Source organism: Triturus cristatus, chromosome 2_1 (genome assembly GCF_964204655.1).
Source record: "Triturus cristatus chromosome 2_1, aTriCri1.1, whole genome shotgun sequence".
NCBI lineage: Eukaryota > Metazoa > Chordata > Amphibia > Caudata > Salamandridae > Triturus > Triturus cristatus.
In genome coordinates this window covers 758,754,092-758,771,673 of record NC_140581.1, presented here as the reverse complement: position 1 = coordinate 758,771,673, position 17,582 = coordinate 758,754,092, and the positions used below count along the sequence as shown (strand labels likewise).

General features: G+C 43.3%; 1 protein-coding gene across 3 annotated transcripts in view; it reads right to left on the bottom strand.

Annotated features, from left to right (window-relative positions):
• Positions 1-17,582, bottom strand: part of GRAMD2B (GRAM domain containing 2B) — a 482,135-nt gene that overhangs the window by 393,321 nt on the left and 71,232 nt on the right. The gene's annotated exons all lie outside the window — the stretch shown is intronic.

Sequence of the window (17,582 nt, the reverse complement as noted above, 5' to 3'; positions counted from 1 at the left end):
TCCTTCTTTTCTTAATATTGTTATTATTATTATTATCATTCTCACAACTATGACAATTATAAGGTGCTTGTAAAAAAATGTCTTGGAGCGCCAGTCACAGCAAGGTGTCTGGAAGGTAGAGAAGTACTGCTAAAACAAATTTGTCTTTATTTTAGTCTTAAAACTTTGAAAACTATGTTATCTTATATACGCCATATACTTCTGCAGATTAGTCCACTAACTACCACTCAGGAATCTCTGACTGGCTTTGGAAAGTTTAGCAGGAATCTGAACAAAAATATGTGCCCCTTTTTTCAGCAAAGAGTCCTGGTGAGTTGCATAGTTTACGTTTTTTTTCTTCTTCTTTGAATTTAAATAACACACAGAGGGGAGCGCGCGGCGCGGCGATTCAAGATGGCCGCCGGGTGAGGAGCTCCGCTCGAAATATGCCGACTCGAGTGTGAAGGTGCCTCATTAAGGCAACGGAGCTTCGCTCCAAGGATGGATTCGAGCATCGGAAACTGTGGAGACTATTTTGGCAGGTTTTTCTGATCAAAATGCTGTCTTTTTACCACTTTAATTGTGCAATTTCTGCTCTTCTCAGATGGCGGCCGCCATTTTGTTTTTCCTTCAACGTTTTTTTTTCCTATTTTTGATGCCACTGAGTTTACTGGTTAGTCCTATGCTGTTCTCTTATGGCATTACGGAGGTGGCTGCATTGGTATACCTTATGCCATCTTTTTGTGCCAGCAATTGCTAGTGGTTGGTCTCTTCTGCTGCTTTTGTGGCCCCTTCGGACTGCATCTCTTAGCAACCAATCAGAGGGAGCCAGCTGTGTTTCCGGAGACTCTGTACCTTTTGCTGTGTTGTTTTCGGTCACTTTCAATTTTTGCTACGCCTCCTCTAGCTCTTGCTTCGCATTATCATCGCTGTCCTGCCTGCATTCTGCCACTGTGTTTTTCTGTCATACCTGTTTGCGACACCGTCAGCATGGAGGGCGCACATCCAACCAAACCTCATGGTGGCTCCGCTGGGGGAAGGAAGGACTCAAGTACTCCTTCTGTCAAACGCACCAAAAAAGATCCGCCTTCCCCAGTTAAGTCTCCGCTGCCTCTCACCCTTGAGGATATTATGGAGGAGTTGCGCCTCATTCGTCCTTTCATGACAGACACTGCTGCCACGCTTCAGAGGTTAGACGACAAGTGGTCTAGTTTTGATACGAGACTTTCTGAGGTGGAGCAGAGGATCAGCGATGCACAGGATGTTGTTACTAAAGTTGACACTCTCACCAAGGAAGTCGACCAGCTTAAGAAGGTGGCGGAGGATTTGGAAAACCGCAATAGGCGCAACAACCTGCACATTTATGGTATTCCGGAGGGTTCGGAGGGGTCTGATATGATTCAATTCCTTAAATCTCAAGTCCTTCAAATTGTTGGCCTCCCGAAATCCTCAGACTTTAACATACAGCGCGCTCATCGTTTGGGGCCTCGGAATGCATCTTCTGCATCTAAACCTCGTGGAATCATAGCATATTTCCTCCTCTACTCAGATCTTATGTCAATTCTCCAGGCCTCCAAGCAGCATAAGCAAATGATTTGGTCAGGGCACAAGATATTTTTCTCTCAGGATGTTTCCAAGCCTACGGCCTCTCGTCGAAAGGAATTTTTGGACCTTAGACCGGCCTTGAGATCTATGAATGCACGCTACGGTTTAATACACCCTTGTTTATTCAAAGTGACCTATAAGGAGAGAACTTTTAGTTTTGATGATCCTGCTGACTTGCGGAAGTTCATCCATACTCATAAGGGAGAGCTTATGGAACTGAGCAAACCCTAGTTGATTTTTTTTTTTCTCTTAAAGCCTATGACTATTTTGTTCTTCGAAAATATTCTGTTCATTGCTGTATAATTCTTGTATTATTTTGTCTTTTCTTAGCTCATCCCTTGTTTCCCTTGTTTTGCAGGATTCCCTTATGTGACGTTCTTGTCAAGGTCACCCTATGTCCCATCCTGCTGTTCTTGGTGTTTACCCTTTTCTGTTGCTGTTTCCTTCCCTAGATGTTTGGTAAGTTCCTTCACCTGTTATATTTGATTGTTATATTGTTCTAGTTTTCCAGTTTATGGTCTTTTGTCTTTTAGTTCTTTCGATCTCTGTGGTAGTCTGTTATCCTACATGCTCCTTTTAGTGCGGCTGTTTTGTTTCTCGTCGCCCCCCTCTCACAGTAATGTTTTTCGTTTATTTGCCTTCTGTGGCTAAAGCTTGTTGGCTTTTCGTCACCCTCCTTTGGATACCTTTTGGGGGTTTCTGTACCCCTGCATCCTCTTCTCTATTTTCCCCTTTCTCCTCTTCGCTTTTTCCCCCTTTTTGCTATGTGTCTTCCCCTTCCTCTTTCCTTTTCATCCCTGTCATTTCTATGCTTTTGGCAACCTCTTTACTATTTGACACACATCATATTTCCTTTTCTCTTTTTTCTGACTATGGTACCTCTCTGTTTTTATACTCTTTTACCACTGTATTTTTGGTGGTTGCCTACTTTATTCTCTCTGCCTTTTGCTATTTACTCTGTTTTCTACTTGGGTGTCTTCTATTTTCAGCTTATTTCTCCTTTTCTACGCTGTCTTAAACTTCATATCCCTTTCTGCTTATCTTTACCTCATTCTCGGGAATGAATGGTCTTCGTATTATCTCTTGGAATGTTAAGGGTGTTCGCAATCCTGTTAAAAAACAACGTGTTTTATCTCACTTAGCAAGGTTGAAATGTCATGTTGCACTGTTACAAGAAACTCACCTTAACTCTCAAGACTTGTCCTCGCTGCGTAGACAATGGGTGGGAGAGGCATTCTGTTCTCCAGCAGTAAATGGCAAAAATGGTGTTCTTATTTTGTTTCATAAGTCATTATCTGTTCAGCTGCACAATGAATTCCATGACACTTGTGGTAGGTGGCTATTTCTAGATGTCACTGTTAACAATTCACAATTTTCCTTCTGCAGTGTTTATGGCCCGAATGGTGTTGATTTATCTTTTTGGAGGGACTTTTCTAAGCTCCTTTCTTCTCATGCAAGTGATAATCTGGTGGTGGGTGGTGACTGCAACCAACTCATGGACCCATTTTTAGATCGTAAATCACATACCAGATATGTACCTAATAGAATGCAAAAGTCCTTTTTTAACGCTATCTCCTCTAGAGGTCTTATTGACTCATGGAGACTTTCTCATCCCGATACTTTAGAATTTTCTTTTTTCTCCCCAGTACACTCTTCACATTCCCGTATAGATTATATTTTTCTCACACAACACTCTTTCCAATTTATGACCAACTCAGAAATAGGCTCAATTCTTATATCTGACCATGCTCCGGTTATTACTGATCTAGACTTTCCCTCACCTACCCCCACCTCCAGGCGTTGGCGCTTTAATAATTCGCTCCTCCTTGACTCACAGTTTGTTGAGCAATTTATATCTTTTGCGCAGGAATTTTTTACAAATAATCTCCATTCTACCCCTCACTTTCACTCTATTTGGGATTCCTTCAAGGCTGCTGCCAGAGGCTTCCTTATTGCTTTCGTCTCACGGAAAAGGAGAACTGCTCTATCAAAGTTGGCCCAAATTCTTAAGCAAATCAAGGACTTAGAGAACCTCTACTATACCACTAATTCTTCAGAAGTGCTCTCTTCCCTCATTAAGGCAAAGTTACAATACAATAAACACTCTTGGGACTCTGCGAGTAATATTCTTCTCAATTTTCATTCTAAGATGTATGGGGGACGAAATAAGGCTGGTAAGTCTCTTGCTAATTATCTAAAAATTAAAAAACAAAAATCTAAAATAACAACTATTACTGATTCACACGGAAATCCTCAACATTCCGACGATAAAATTCTCGATTGTTTTGTCCAATATTACTCCACGCTTTATACACCTGAATCCGTTCCCTCACCTTCTCAAATTGAATCCTTCTTTCAATCTCTCCCTAAGTCCTCGGATAGTCTTGTGGACCTCTCATTACTGGACGCCCCTCTCTCTGAAAAAGAATTACTTAGTGCTATTACTCTTCTTCCCAAAGACAAAACCCCGGGCCCTGATGGCTTCACGGTTCGGTTTTATCTCCACTTTAAAGATATTTTGTTACAACATTTATTTTCTTTGATTAACTCATTTGTTGCTCTAGGGAAGTCCCAAGGTTCTTTTACTCAGGCTATGCTATGCTTAATCCCTAAAAAAGATAAAGATCCCTCCCTCTGCAAAAATTATCGACCCATTTCTTTAATCAACACAGACTGTAAAATTTACGCTAAAGTTTTGGCATCTCGTATTAATAAAGTTATCCCTGATCTCACCAACATTTATCAATCTGGCTTTGTTAAAGGTAGATCCATTACTGACAACTCGAGAACCTTTCTTAATATTATTTATTTGGCCTCAAAGATGGACTCCCCTATCGCTGCTATTACCTTAGATGCCGAAAAGGCATTTGACAGAGTTTGTTGGGACTTCATGTTTGGTGCTTTGCGGTGGCATGGATTTAGTCCCCCCTTCATCCATCTTGTTAAACTGTTATATTCTGCTCCCTCCACTTCTATTTGGGTTAATGGTTCTCAATCCTCTTATTTTTCTTTGCATAGAGGCACAAGACAAGGCTGCCCTCTCTCCCCTCTTCTTTTTATTCTTGCGTTAGAACCCTTTTTGGAAAAAATTCGTCGTTCATCATCCTATACTGGCTTCATATTTCGAAACATTGATATTAAGTTCACGGCCTATGCTGATGATATTCTGCTTTATATTTCTAACCCGTCCACTTCTTTGCCCACGCTCTTTTCTCTGCTACAAGAATATTCTCTTGTTTCCGGGTACAAACGTAATATTGATAAATCTGAGGTTTTGCCACTTAACAAATTTTGCCTTCCTCATATGTTTCAGGGCTCAGGCTTTGAATGGAACTCAGGGAATATTAAATGTCTGGGTATCCTATATGCTAGCTCTATTAGAGAGACTGTTAAGCTTAATCAACAAGATATACTTAAAAAGCTCTCTTCCCTTATAGAGCGTTGGTCCCCCCTTTTCCTATCCTGGTGGGGGAGGCTCGCCACTATTAAAATGATGCTTCTCCCGATTGTTAATTTTTATCTCTCAATGCTTCCAATCTCCCTTCCACTCCATTTCTTCAAAACTATAAACCGTATTTTCATTACATTTTTATGGAATAAACGTAAGGCGAGGATTTCTCTTTCCCGTCTTCAACAACCTAAAGATCTAGGTGGTGTTAACTTTCCCAACATTGTTCGATTTCACTCGGCTTTTACACTAAAACAGATCTGGCCTTTCCTATCTGATCTGTTTGATCCCCCTTTGACAGCCTGGAGCGCTATAGAGCTTGCGCAGCTTTCTCCTTTCACATTTGCTACGGCTTCACGACTGTCTCATCCTCCACAACGCCTCCTTACTCCTATCTTTAGACACTCTAAGGCACTTGCTCTTTCTGTCTTTCGCTCTTCCCTCTCGCCGTTGAAGTTTCATTCCTCAATCCCAATTTGGTATAATAAATCCATTAAGATTAATCACAGAGCTCTTTTTTGGAAAGAATGGATAGATAAAGGTATTATCACCTTCGATTCCTTATTTAGCAATAATTCCTTGCGCGATTTCTCTGATATACGTACCTCTTTCCATCTTTCCAATGCCCACTCCTCCCAATATCCCTTGCTCAAAAATTCTTTAGATCTCTTTATCTCTCAGGGCGCCTCACTCTCCAACACTGACTCAACCATTTTCCCGCTACCGGACTTCTCTATTCCCCTTAAAGCTGCTGCTATTTACAAGCTACTTTCCTGTTCCCCTGTAGAGAGAACAAAGTCCAAACTTGAACTGTCCTGGGAAACGGATCTAGCCCAAGAGTTTCCCCTTCAAGTTTGGAATTCCTTATGGTCAAAGCTACATACTGCTTCACGTTCTGCTAGCACCACACAGACCTTGTATTTTTTTTATAATAAACTTTTTTTCACTCCCTCTGATCTTTATAGGTTCAAATTAGCTGACTCTAAGAAATGTTGATCTTGCCCCTCTGACAATAGTGACCTTTTTCATATGTTTTTCCACTGCCCGTTGGTTAAGTCCCTTTGGTCCCGTATTTGGTCTAAACTGAATGATATCTTAGCTACCGACCACACATTTGAGATCGTCCATATCTTTTTGGGTGGTATGGCTCCTATATGGAATGTTTCTAATAATGTACGTAAGTTTATAGATTTGTATATAGCCATTTCTTTACAGATAATTACGTCCAACTGGAAAGATACCTCGAAGATCTCATATAATGCATGGTGGAATTTATTGTGTCACCACCATCGGCTGGATCGTGCTTTTGCTACCACTGTTCCCCTTCTGATCAAAAAGGATTTGTTATGGTTGCCACTAACTAATTTTCTCTCTCAACATGTCCCTTAATCTGCTGTTTTTATTTCTCATTGTTCATGTTCTACATATAGTTCTATCTAATGTATTTGTTCATTTGCTAGCTTACGGTACTTATTTGATGCTTATCTTGTACATTGGTTGCTTTTCCCCCTCCCTTTCCCCTCTTCTCCTCTTCTCTGCCCTCCCTACCCACTAATCAAAACCTTAAAATGCTTTTTCCCTAAGTATATGCCCTACCTTTTCATTGGCATCTTTTCAGAGTATAATTGATTCTCCTCTATATATTGTTCCACCACATTGCCTTTGTCTTTTTTTTTTTATATTCTCTGTACTGATGTTTTACTTTGATTATGCTATTTAATAAAGCTTTATAAACTAAAATAACACACAGAGACATTTAACCTTTTACTTACTTTGGCTGCCAAAGTGCTAGCCATATTTTAGGCGAGGGTGGCTATCCTGTTTTTGGTAATCCCAAGTTTTAGAGCTTTTCCATAGTTCAATCTCAAATTGCCAGTGATTCAGGGAGAATGCTTCTGTATCTTGCAGGAACTTAATGGTAGGTGTTTTCGGAGGGTTCAGTTGATAAATGATACTTTTCACTAGTCTGCGGTACCTGATACTTCATTGTTAATAATTATTTAGCCCGACTCTTAAATGTTTAACGTTGCCTTTTGTCTGAATGTCTCAATCAAGGATGTGATGTATTAGGGTTTTAGGGTCAACTTTGTTCAGTTTATTGTTTGCCCCAATCATTATTCACATTGAATTATAGGGATTTAACAAGCATCCATGACTGGTTCTCCTTTAAACCAGAATTAAATGTGTCAACGTTTGCACTATTCCTAGCTACACCAATTCCTGAACCATAATATTATGGCCCACCAAGTCCAAAGCTGCATACAGATTCTGGAGCACCAGCATTCTGGTGCCCCCTTAGTTCCTATTCTGTCGGAGATTAGCTACAAACTCATCAGTTGAGCACTCTCTGTTCTATGCATGGTACAAAACTCTGCTTAATTATTTTTCTGGATTTTGTATTTCTTCATAAGCTATTTCTCTAGTTATCTCTTTCTTTCCCATTGGCAGTAGAGCTCGAGAATTCACTTCATGTTCAACATGTTTTAGGGGCAATAACATTTGGGTTATATGATTATACCAAAAAATGTACCAAGATTTTGAAGTTAACAGATTTGATCTTTTTTACAAAACAAAAAGGGATGAGCTAGTAGAGAGGTGTTTGCTTTATAAGTTTCCATTAGAAGGGCGCACTCCAGAATTCAGATGCAGCCTGCTTCAATTGCATCTCAAAAAGAATACCTCCTTGTCACCAAGAAACCTACAATGACTCCATCAATTAAAGCCATATTCTGATTCCTAAACAGCCTTTAGATTTGCTGATTAACCAATTGCATTTATTTATATTTTTTTCAAGTAGCAGACATGCTGGCAAGAAGGATGGTTTCTTCTTTTGCTGTGGTCCTCTCCTCCCTTGGTTTCACAGAACAGGAGACCCCCCCCCCCCCTTCCCATTCAGCGAGATGCACTTGAAGGCTGATGTTATCTTTTCTGGAACAGATGTTTTTAACAAAAAGTAGAGCATTGTTATTGTAAAATTAAAAAAGATTTGCAATGTCATTCCCAATACATCCAGCCCACTTTAACAACAGAGGTCATCCAATAGCTATTTACGGGTGGAGAAGGCTTTGCTTGTTTTTTCATGCTTCTCATACCTCATGGTGTCAGGTCACTTACAAGGTGCCTATAAATGACATAGGCTCCAACCGGGAAATGTGAAGAGTGGAATTTCATTCCCTTTTGCAGTGTTCCTACACCGATATTTATGGAGAGCGGGAACACTGCACCCAATTTTACAAACCCGGAAAATACAGTTGGTAAAATCACTGTGGGGAAAAGGCTGCACTGTAGTCTGGACCCCTTCTATAACCCCTGCCTGAACCTCAGGCTAGGCACGGGGGAGCACGAAGTGCTCTCCTTGCCAGCCAACATTCTCTTCTTCCTCCATCACATTCCACAACTCACCCCTCCATACCCACCTTCCAACAGCCATCTTACTTTTATCACAACCGGCTGCCAACATTAAAAGCACTTACTCAGAAAACCTCTTTGCATTGAGAAAATAAACTCTCTAAGCAGGAGTTTGTTTTCTCAATACAAAACACAGGTGGCCCGATGCACAGAGCTTTCTCCCTGCATGTGGAGGCCATGCTACATTTTTCCTGTATGAATCCACCATGCCTCAGGCAGGTAAAGTGAGTTATGGTAGCCCCGCTCGCAATAGGGTGGTATGACCAACTTTGTGACTTGGTAGGTCCGCGGCAGAAGGACCAACAGGTCAGGGGATTACACCTATAGAGGTGTAAAAGGCTGTACTGGTGTAAAAATGGCCAATCCACCAACTCTAAATAAAGGGGGGCAACAGAAAATCTGGTGAAGAAGAAGACCACAGTGTTATGGTGGTGCCCCAGCTCCACCAATTTCTAATAAGGCCCTTAGTTTCACCTCTGTCATTAGTTCAGGTGCCTTGACTCTTCCAGCATGAGGTATCTAGTGCTGAAGAAAACACCTAGAATAGTTTGATTAACAGGAAAAAATCTTTGTTTACAGAGCAGGACAGGCTACAGCGTATTTAGGCATATCTGGCAGAGGCAGGAGGAAGAAAAACAGGGCTGCAACCCCTCCACGTTTCCTTGTAAAGTATTTTAAAATTTTGCACTCAGCAAAACATAAATGTGTATGTATACACACACATAAACTAGACTTTGAAACCAAGCACCACATATATATCAATAACACAGTCATTAAAACGTATCTCTTAGTGATATTACGATCTCTTTGATTTAACATTCTATCTCTCAGGCCTCCAGCTCCTCAAGGGCTCCATTCTAGGCAGTCTCCAGTCTCACCAATCTTCCCTGTGTCAAAAGAACTACTTCCCCTCCCATGTTATTTGTGACAATTTGGCCTCTTTCTTTCTATCAAATGACCATGAGATCTAGGCCATTCATGATTGTATTGGCCAGCTTGAGAGGCTTTCACCTTTTTTGTTACCCTCTCATACCAACTCTACTAATAATTAAAGGAGAGAATGTTTACTCTTTGTTTACATCCCTAAGGTTGGTCAGCCCAGATGACGTATGCTCAGCCAGGACTCTAAAGGTATTACACCTGCTTTTGCCTTTATCCTTTACACCTGTTTTCGTCTGTCACTGTGGCTAGTGGATGGAAGCAATGGATAGTCAACCCTCTTTTAAAAAAGACAAACTTAGACCCCAAGGCACAACTATAGGGTCATCTTTCATTTGCTAGCAGTTACTAAAATTGGTTAGAAGAACTGTCTCACCAGCTTTCTAAACATCTTGAAGAGCACTAGTTGCTAAATGCTAGTCAGACGAGTTTAAAAGCTGGTTTTCACACTGAAATTGAGCATGTGACTGTACTGAATTACGCCAAACAAGATTACATTGATTACATTTCCACCTGATGAATCCTACTGTTGCAGTTGTGTTATCCTGTTACCTCCAAATGAGGATCTCGAAGAAAAAAATTCTTTTTATTCTGTGCCACATGAAACTTCATGTTGTTACTGTTACTGTTATTCCTATTTTGAACTGCACCAATGCTTGCTACATTGGCCTTTCTGAGTCTGCTATTTACAAGCTTCAAGGCATTCCGAATATGGCAGCATGGCATGTCACAAAGTTCCTTCTCTTGTGTTGCTTCCTCTATTTGGAATGCAGTCTGTCTTGGCCTTTGCAAAATAGGACTATTTTTTGTTTAGAAAGGCTTTATAATTGATCTATTTTATTGATTATCTTCATATCTTTTCTGGTATTGTTAGTCAGTTCAGTGTCAAGATGCCTGAGGGCATTTGTGGCACCTTTTTAGTAACAGCTCAACTCATAACTTGCATGTATAGGTTTTCAGTATAGATATCAGACACTAAACACAGCGCTGGTGGCAGTTTTAAAAGCAAAGAAGCAGATGTTGCTCTGTCCTTTGGTGATGCAGTATTGTAAACTGAGGGATTGATCAGGAGTCTGGTGCCTGGCTTTTGGGAAGCCTGAAGATAGCTCAGCTATGCAGAGCATGAACATATAATTTATGTCTAACCAGAGTTATGCCTCTTCCGCCTAAAGCGAATGCCTCCATGATCAGTTCTCAGAGTGTTTTTATGACTGATGTATAATTTGCTTTAACATATGGCTTGTGTGGGTCTCATGTGGGCTTTCTCAAAGATGGTGCCTATGCAGAGAAAATACAACAGCACTCCCCTAGTGTAGGCATTGCATCTAAGTGCCCTCCCTCCTGTAGTTTGGTAGGAAAATGCTTGAAAAACCTAATTCGATTGTCAAATAAGCCTGGGTCTGTCAAAAGTAGCATAGCTCTGATACTGTATATAACAGATGGCCAGTGCAAAAGCACTGCACAATGTAAACACTACTTTGTGCCCAACTTGTTCCACTGTTACAATGAGAAACTGGTGACCATGTTGTGTGTCTGGTGTCTCACTTGTCCTCATTCAATGATGTCCCTTTCGATACACAGGCCATGCATATTGTTATAATTAGTATAGGCATTTAGGAACAACCATTATAGAGAATATAGTCAGTCTTCTCAAAGGATTTTCTAAGAAATATGTAACAAATGTTGTCTTTTATAATGCACATTGCCCATGGAGAATTTAATAACAACACTGATATTTTAGTGGATTTGGCACTCACTGTGCTTTGGGCTTCAAAACAGAATTGCAATCATGGTTTTGTTATTATACCTTATGCTATTTAGAAGCATGATTTCTGTTCCGGTTGGAGTGACCTCTTTGCAGAACATCGCCCATAAGCCACACATTCGGTGTTCTGGGGACTGAAGTTTTACTTGTGTTCTTTGCATGCTAAAACATCACTTGGGGCAAAGTTATTTCAAGCAACTACCTTTTTGCCAGTTCTTTATGCCTGATGGCTTCCTGCCTGGATGTAATGCTCAGTCATATCACAGAGTTTTATATAGCGCGAACTAGACCCGAAGATATCAAGTATCAGAGCTCTTTACATGACCAACAGTTTCGTTACACAAGGACACAATAATTTTAAGCATGGGGAGATGAAGTGATTTGCACAGAATCAAGTTCAAGTTCAAGTTTCAAAACTTTATTCGGATAATAATTATCCATAAAAGCACAAGATACAGTAAACATTGCAAATATACAATATGCAGATATTTACAGAATAAAAATAACAATTCATGCATACTTTAAGACATAGTTAAACGGGCACGAACCGCATTGTTTAAAAAGGAGCCCACACGGAAAACAAGTTCATGATCATCCAGGGTCAATATCATCGAAAGTGCGAGGTCCAGGCTAATTGGTTTAAATTTTTTAAAATACGGAGTTAAAAACCATTTAATATATTTAATATAAAATTTACAAAAGAATAAAAAATGTAAAATTGTTTGATCACTCCGGCAATCACATAGGCACGGCTCGGCAATTTGATCATTATAATTCCATAGCGGGAAACTGAGAGCATATTTAATAGTACCAGCCCTAAGACGAAATAAGAGGCCTCGCTCCCAGTGACTCATTGGGAGAGTTAAATAGCTGGGTGTGGGATAGGTTAGAAGATTGCGGGCTAGGAATCTAGTAACACTAGGTTTCATAGACTCTCTCACAACCCTTTCATCATTGAACAACGTATAGAGAGCTTGTTTGAGTACAGACTTGGGTGGGAGCTGGGTAGTGGTAGGATCAGAAAAGACGTTTTGAAAGTTCACACTACAAAGAACACTCATCACCCCAGAAAGCCAAGGGATGGCCAAGCCTCTATCACAACATAAGCAATCCTCTATGATGTCCCTAGTCAATTTAGCGGCAGGGTTTTTCCAAATAGCCAGACAAAAAAGAGCAGGGCGAACACGAATAAAATCCCCTATAAAGTGCAACCCCAATTCTTTATGACATATGCAGTGGGGAGAGGAGATGGGGGCACAGAGGAGTTTCCTGCAAAATCTATTTTCCTCAGCAAGAATGTGTGGGCATCTGGCAGTTCCCCAAACCTCAGCTCCATACGTTGCAACCGGGACGCATTGGGCCTTATATATTTTTAGGGTGGCAGCCAACGCGCCAGTCTTTTTAGGGCAGGGGAGGCTCAGGATAGAGTTAATGGCCTTTGAGAACCTACCCCTGGAGTGGGCAATATGCCCACTCCAGGAGTTGTTCGCAGCAAAGACCACTCCCAAATACGGGAAACTGCTAGTAGACCCCAATCTCTCTGTCCCCACAACAATGCTTCCAATGTGACGTTTCTTCGGGCCACAGGACATGACAAAGGATTTCTTGAAATTGGTCTTTAAGTCCAAAGAGTCCATATGGTCGACGAAACCATTCACTAGGGTGCGTAACGCATTAGGGGAGCGGCCCATAAGGACCGCATCATCTGCATATAGCAGAGCGGGGAGGTAATTGCCCTTTATTTTGGGGACATCACAAGTTAGAGAAACCAAAAACTTGTGTAGCCCATTAATATAAATGATAAATAAAAGAGGGGCTAAGACACAGCCCTGTCTGACCCCTCTATGCACTCTTACCGCATCAGTCACCTCACCCCCTTGGCTAATCCTAATGCAGGCCTTCAGATCTCTGTGCAAATAGGCCAGGAAAGGAACCAAAGATTCATCCAGGCCATATTGCAGTAAGGCCCTCCAAAGCATCGACTTGTTAACGAGGTCGAAGGCAGTGGATAGGTCCATGAAGGCGAGGTAAATTGGGGATTTACGAGCTACAGTATATTCACCCAAAATAAGGTTGAGGTTAAGACATTGCTCTGCCGTACCAACCTTATTTCGAAAACCCAACTGGCAACTCTCTAAGATATGATTATCCTCGGCCCAGATCAAAATTTTATTATACAGCACCCTGCCTAGTATTTTTAGGGTGTTGTCAATGGGGGAGATAGGCCTGTAACAGGATGGTTGGGACCGGTCTCCCTTCTTAAAGATAGACACTATTGTGCTCGATGAGCAAGTTGGTGGTAGGGAGGTAAGTGTTAGATTTTTAAAAACATTCAACAAAAGAGGGCCCCACAAGTCGGGGTAAGATTTAATGATATCAATAGGAAGGCCGTCCGGGCCTGGGGCCTTATTCCCCGCGCTCTGAGTAATAGCTTCTTCCACCTCCGATAATGATATTTCTACCCACGGGGGTGGTTAAATATTGGGATAGCTATTGCTGAGGGCGGGGCGGCATAGATCTTAGAAAAATGGTCCACCCAGGCTGCACCAGAAATGGTGCAGTCCATTGGGGTCAGAAGCTGGCCTGAGCAACGCAAGTCTTTGACCGCGGCCCAAAAGATATCCCCCCTTCCGCGATCAGCAGTTCGCGCTAACACCTCCCAACGCTCTTCTAGGATCTCCTCCTTCCTTCTAGTAATGGCCAGTTTATATCGGATCCTAGCATTTTTCACATCGGTCAGGTTCCTCGGGCAGGAAGATAAAACACACCGCAAGTCACGGTTGGCTAGAGAACACTCGTGGTCAAACCATCTCGGGCCATCCGAGACTATGCGCCGCGGAGTCATGAGTTGGGCTCTGAAAGCTGAGCAGATCTTTACGAAATCCTCAACTGCCTCGGGATTCGGATTTAGGTCAGACAAACATGAGAGGAAAAGGGGTAAGTTATCTCTAACCAGTGACTGAAAAGTCCCCTTAATATTAATGCCCCTCCATTTTAATCTAAGATTATTTGAACATATGGAGAGGTTCCTAGCTCCACATTCCTTGTTGTATACCGGGCGGTGGATTGCTTTTAGGCAGACCTTAATGGGGTTGTGATCCCCTTGAGGCATGGGAATTACTGTAGCCTCACTAATACGGTCGGCCAACCCAGGAGAAATAAAAATGTAGTCAATAGTTGATGAACAATCTCTGCCTCTGAATGTGGGCACTAGGGGGACTGTTGACAAACAATTAGCCATTATGTCCATTGCATTCTCAAGATTGTGTGAGTTCAAAAAGGAAATCAATTCCACTCCCCTTTGACACCCAGAGCCGAGGTTACTTTCCCCCATGGGTGGACAAGCCACATTGAGTCTGGCATTAAAATCACCTCCCAACACAAGCCCGCTAGTATCATCAAAGTCGTGCCTAGATTCCAAAGTAGTAATAAAGTTAAAAAGATTTATAAAATTTATATTTGGCGATGAACTAAAATCATTATTATAAAAGTTAACCAGGAACAAACTTATTTTCTGGTTGAATGATATGGCCTGGAAATTCTAGTTATTCGTTGGTATAACCCTAGTAGTGCCTCCGGCGGAGATATTAACCCAGGTAGATAAGCCTCCCGAGGGACGGCCCATTCTGGATTTGGTTGCCAGAGTGTTATAGCAGTGGAACCCGTTAACATACAGTTCCGTAGTGGCCCATGTCTCCTGTACCATGATTATGTCGTGACTCTGAATTAAGCTGAGCCACCCGGGATCGCGTAGCCTCTGTTGGAGGCCTGCTATGTTCCAACTTAAAACATTTAAGGTGCCCGCTTTTGACACAACTATCCCTGAGTGACTGTCTAGGCTATTTTGAATAACAAGTACTGGTACTGGGGAAAGAGCAGGAGTAGCCTCAATCTGTGACAGGGCAGGGGGTTCAGCACTCACTCTTGGTTGTCAGTCGGGAACATCTAAATCTGACAAGGCTGAGAAGCGATTAACCAAAGGAAGGGCCTTGGGCGTTGGCGCACATGCGTTAATAATGGGTTTATAAAAATAACCAAGAGTAAACATGCATATATTCGACTTTAGACCCGGCGATAACTCACGGGTTTGCATTAGAGACCGAACAGTGTGGGGTCTACAAAAATTAATAACAATACAATCACCTGTAATGTTGTTAACAGATTCACCCACCCATCCCACTCTACGCACCATTAGGATTTCGTGCAATCTGGCCGGATCGAACCCTTTGTGTTTCCTTAGCCAATCCACACATTTGTTTCGGAGGTCCACCCATGACTCCTTCCTAGAAACTGACAAGCAGGGAACTCCAGCCAAAACTATCACATAAGGATAGGAGGCAGGGGGAAGATTCAGAGCCTCAGTTTTAGGAAAAGTCTTTGGCGGCGTTGGATCTATGGTGGATTGTCTTGCTTCAGGGTGCGATGTTTGGGGGGGGAACAATCGCAGAGTGATGTTGCGGTGGGCTACTAGGTGGACACTGGGTCCTATTGTTAGCGTCAGCCGTCCCAAGACCTAGGTTAACAGAATCCCCCTGCATATGAATGGTCGTAACTAGAGGATTGCGGTTATCAACCGGGAGATCAGAAACTGACTCCCGGGTTAACAATTGCTCCATGCGTGCGAGTCTTTCCTGTAAAAAAGAGAAGTTTTTATCAAATAAGGCCTTGGAGTGGCTAACTATTGCTCTCAAGCCCGACTCCAAGGCAGCCATAATGTCATCCTTGCTTGGGGAGCAAATTATATCATCGCTTTGGGTGCCAGCAGACACGGTAGTTGGAGCAGCTGGCATTTTTAGGGGTACAGCACTAAGAACTTCAGAGCAGTTGTGGAATTTGGATTTAAGATTGGGGCCCCTTTTGCGTTTGGCCGGTGGTTCCTTAGATTTAGACTCAATAGAAATTTTAGAATTGCGGGTTCGAGTCCGAACGTTTTGTCTACTTGGGATAGTAACAGAGGGGGAGTCCGGGATTACTAATAAGGAGGATTGGGGAGAAGATGCCTCAGACGTAGGAGGAAGGGTAGGTGATACAGGGAGCCGGTAATGTAAAATGTCTCCCTGAGTTAGAGCTTCCAAAGAAGAGCGTCTTTGAGCCGTTAGTAAATCTAGGGATAGTCGCCGCTCAGTTAGCTCGATCTCATGCGTGAGTAAGCTCTCTGCCCTAATCATGAATGCATCAAGTGTCCCCACCGCACCCTTACATCTATTCATACTTATACAACACACCCTGATACAACAATAAACAGCGATTTAGTGTAGCAGCCGCCCGTGTGTATATGACAGTCACCTGAGGGAATGGTTTGCATTGAACTGCGAGTCCATGGGGGGTGGCCCAGGCCGGCCTCCTCTGGCCCCTGACGGCCACAGACGGCCCGCCCTTTGCCCGGGCTTAGCCCGCGACACGGGGGCTGGCCTTGATTTTAAAGCGCCTCCAGGCACGTAAATCAGCAGCGGCGGCTCCTGCCGCAGAGGACCCTGGGAGTTGTAGTCCCCCCTTCTCAGCGCCCGTGCCGAGATGGAGAGGCAGCAGCGGCGGGGGGAGACAGGGACAGCAGGATGGCCGAGGAGGTGGTCAAATGAGCCAGGATGCCCTTGTGGCGAAGAACAACGACAGCACAGGACCGTGCAGACAGGCAGAGTCACACCCGCTCCCCCGGGGCTGGCCTTGATTTTAAAGCGCCTCCAGGCGCGCAAATCAGCAGCGGCGGCTCCTGCCGCAGAAGACCCTGGGAGTTGTAATCCCCCCTTCTCAGAGCCCGTGCCGAGATGGAGAGGCAGCGGCGGCGGGGGGAGACAGGGACAGCAGGATGGCCGAGGAGGTGGTCAAATGAGCCAGGATGCCCTTGTGGCGAAGAACAACGACAGCACAGGACCGTGCAGACAGGCAGAGTCACACCCGCTCCCCCGGGGCTGGCCTTGATTTTAAAGCGCCTCCAGGCGCGTGAATCAGCAGTGGCGGCTCCTGCCGCAGAGGACCCTGGGAGCTGTAGTCCCCCCTTCTCAGCGCCCGTGCCGAGATGGAGAGGCAGCGGCGGCGGCGGCGGTGGGGAGACAGGGACAGCAGGATGGCCGAGGAGGTGGTCAAATGAGCCAGGATGCCCTTGTGGCGAAGAACAACGACAGCACAGGACCGTGCAGACAGGCAGAGTCACACCCCATTTGCACAGAATCACAGAATTCTGCACGTCGTTGGCGAGACTCGAACCCAGTTCCCCAGCTTCGAGGTCATCTGCTATAGCCGTAAGGCTACATCCGATTCCTTTCCCCAAATTTTATTGTTGTATTTTGATTTAGGATTGGACAGATTCCTGGCAGAGTGATTGACAGGTGGCAATACTGCAAGCTGATTGGCATTCACTAATTCAATCGGAGGAGGAATTGAAGGTGCATTAGAAATCAAGCCAGTGATTTGCCAGTCAGAATCAGTTGCATTAACCCA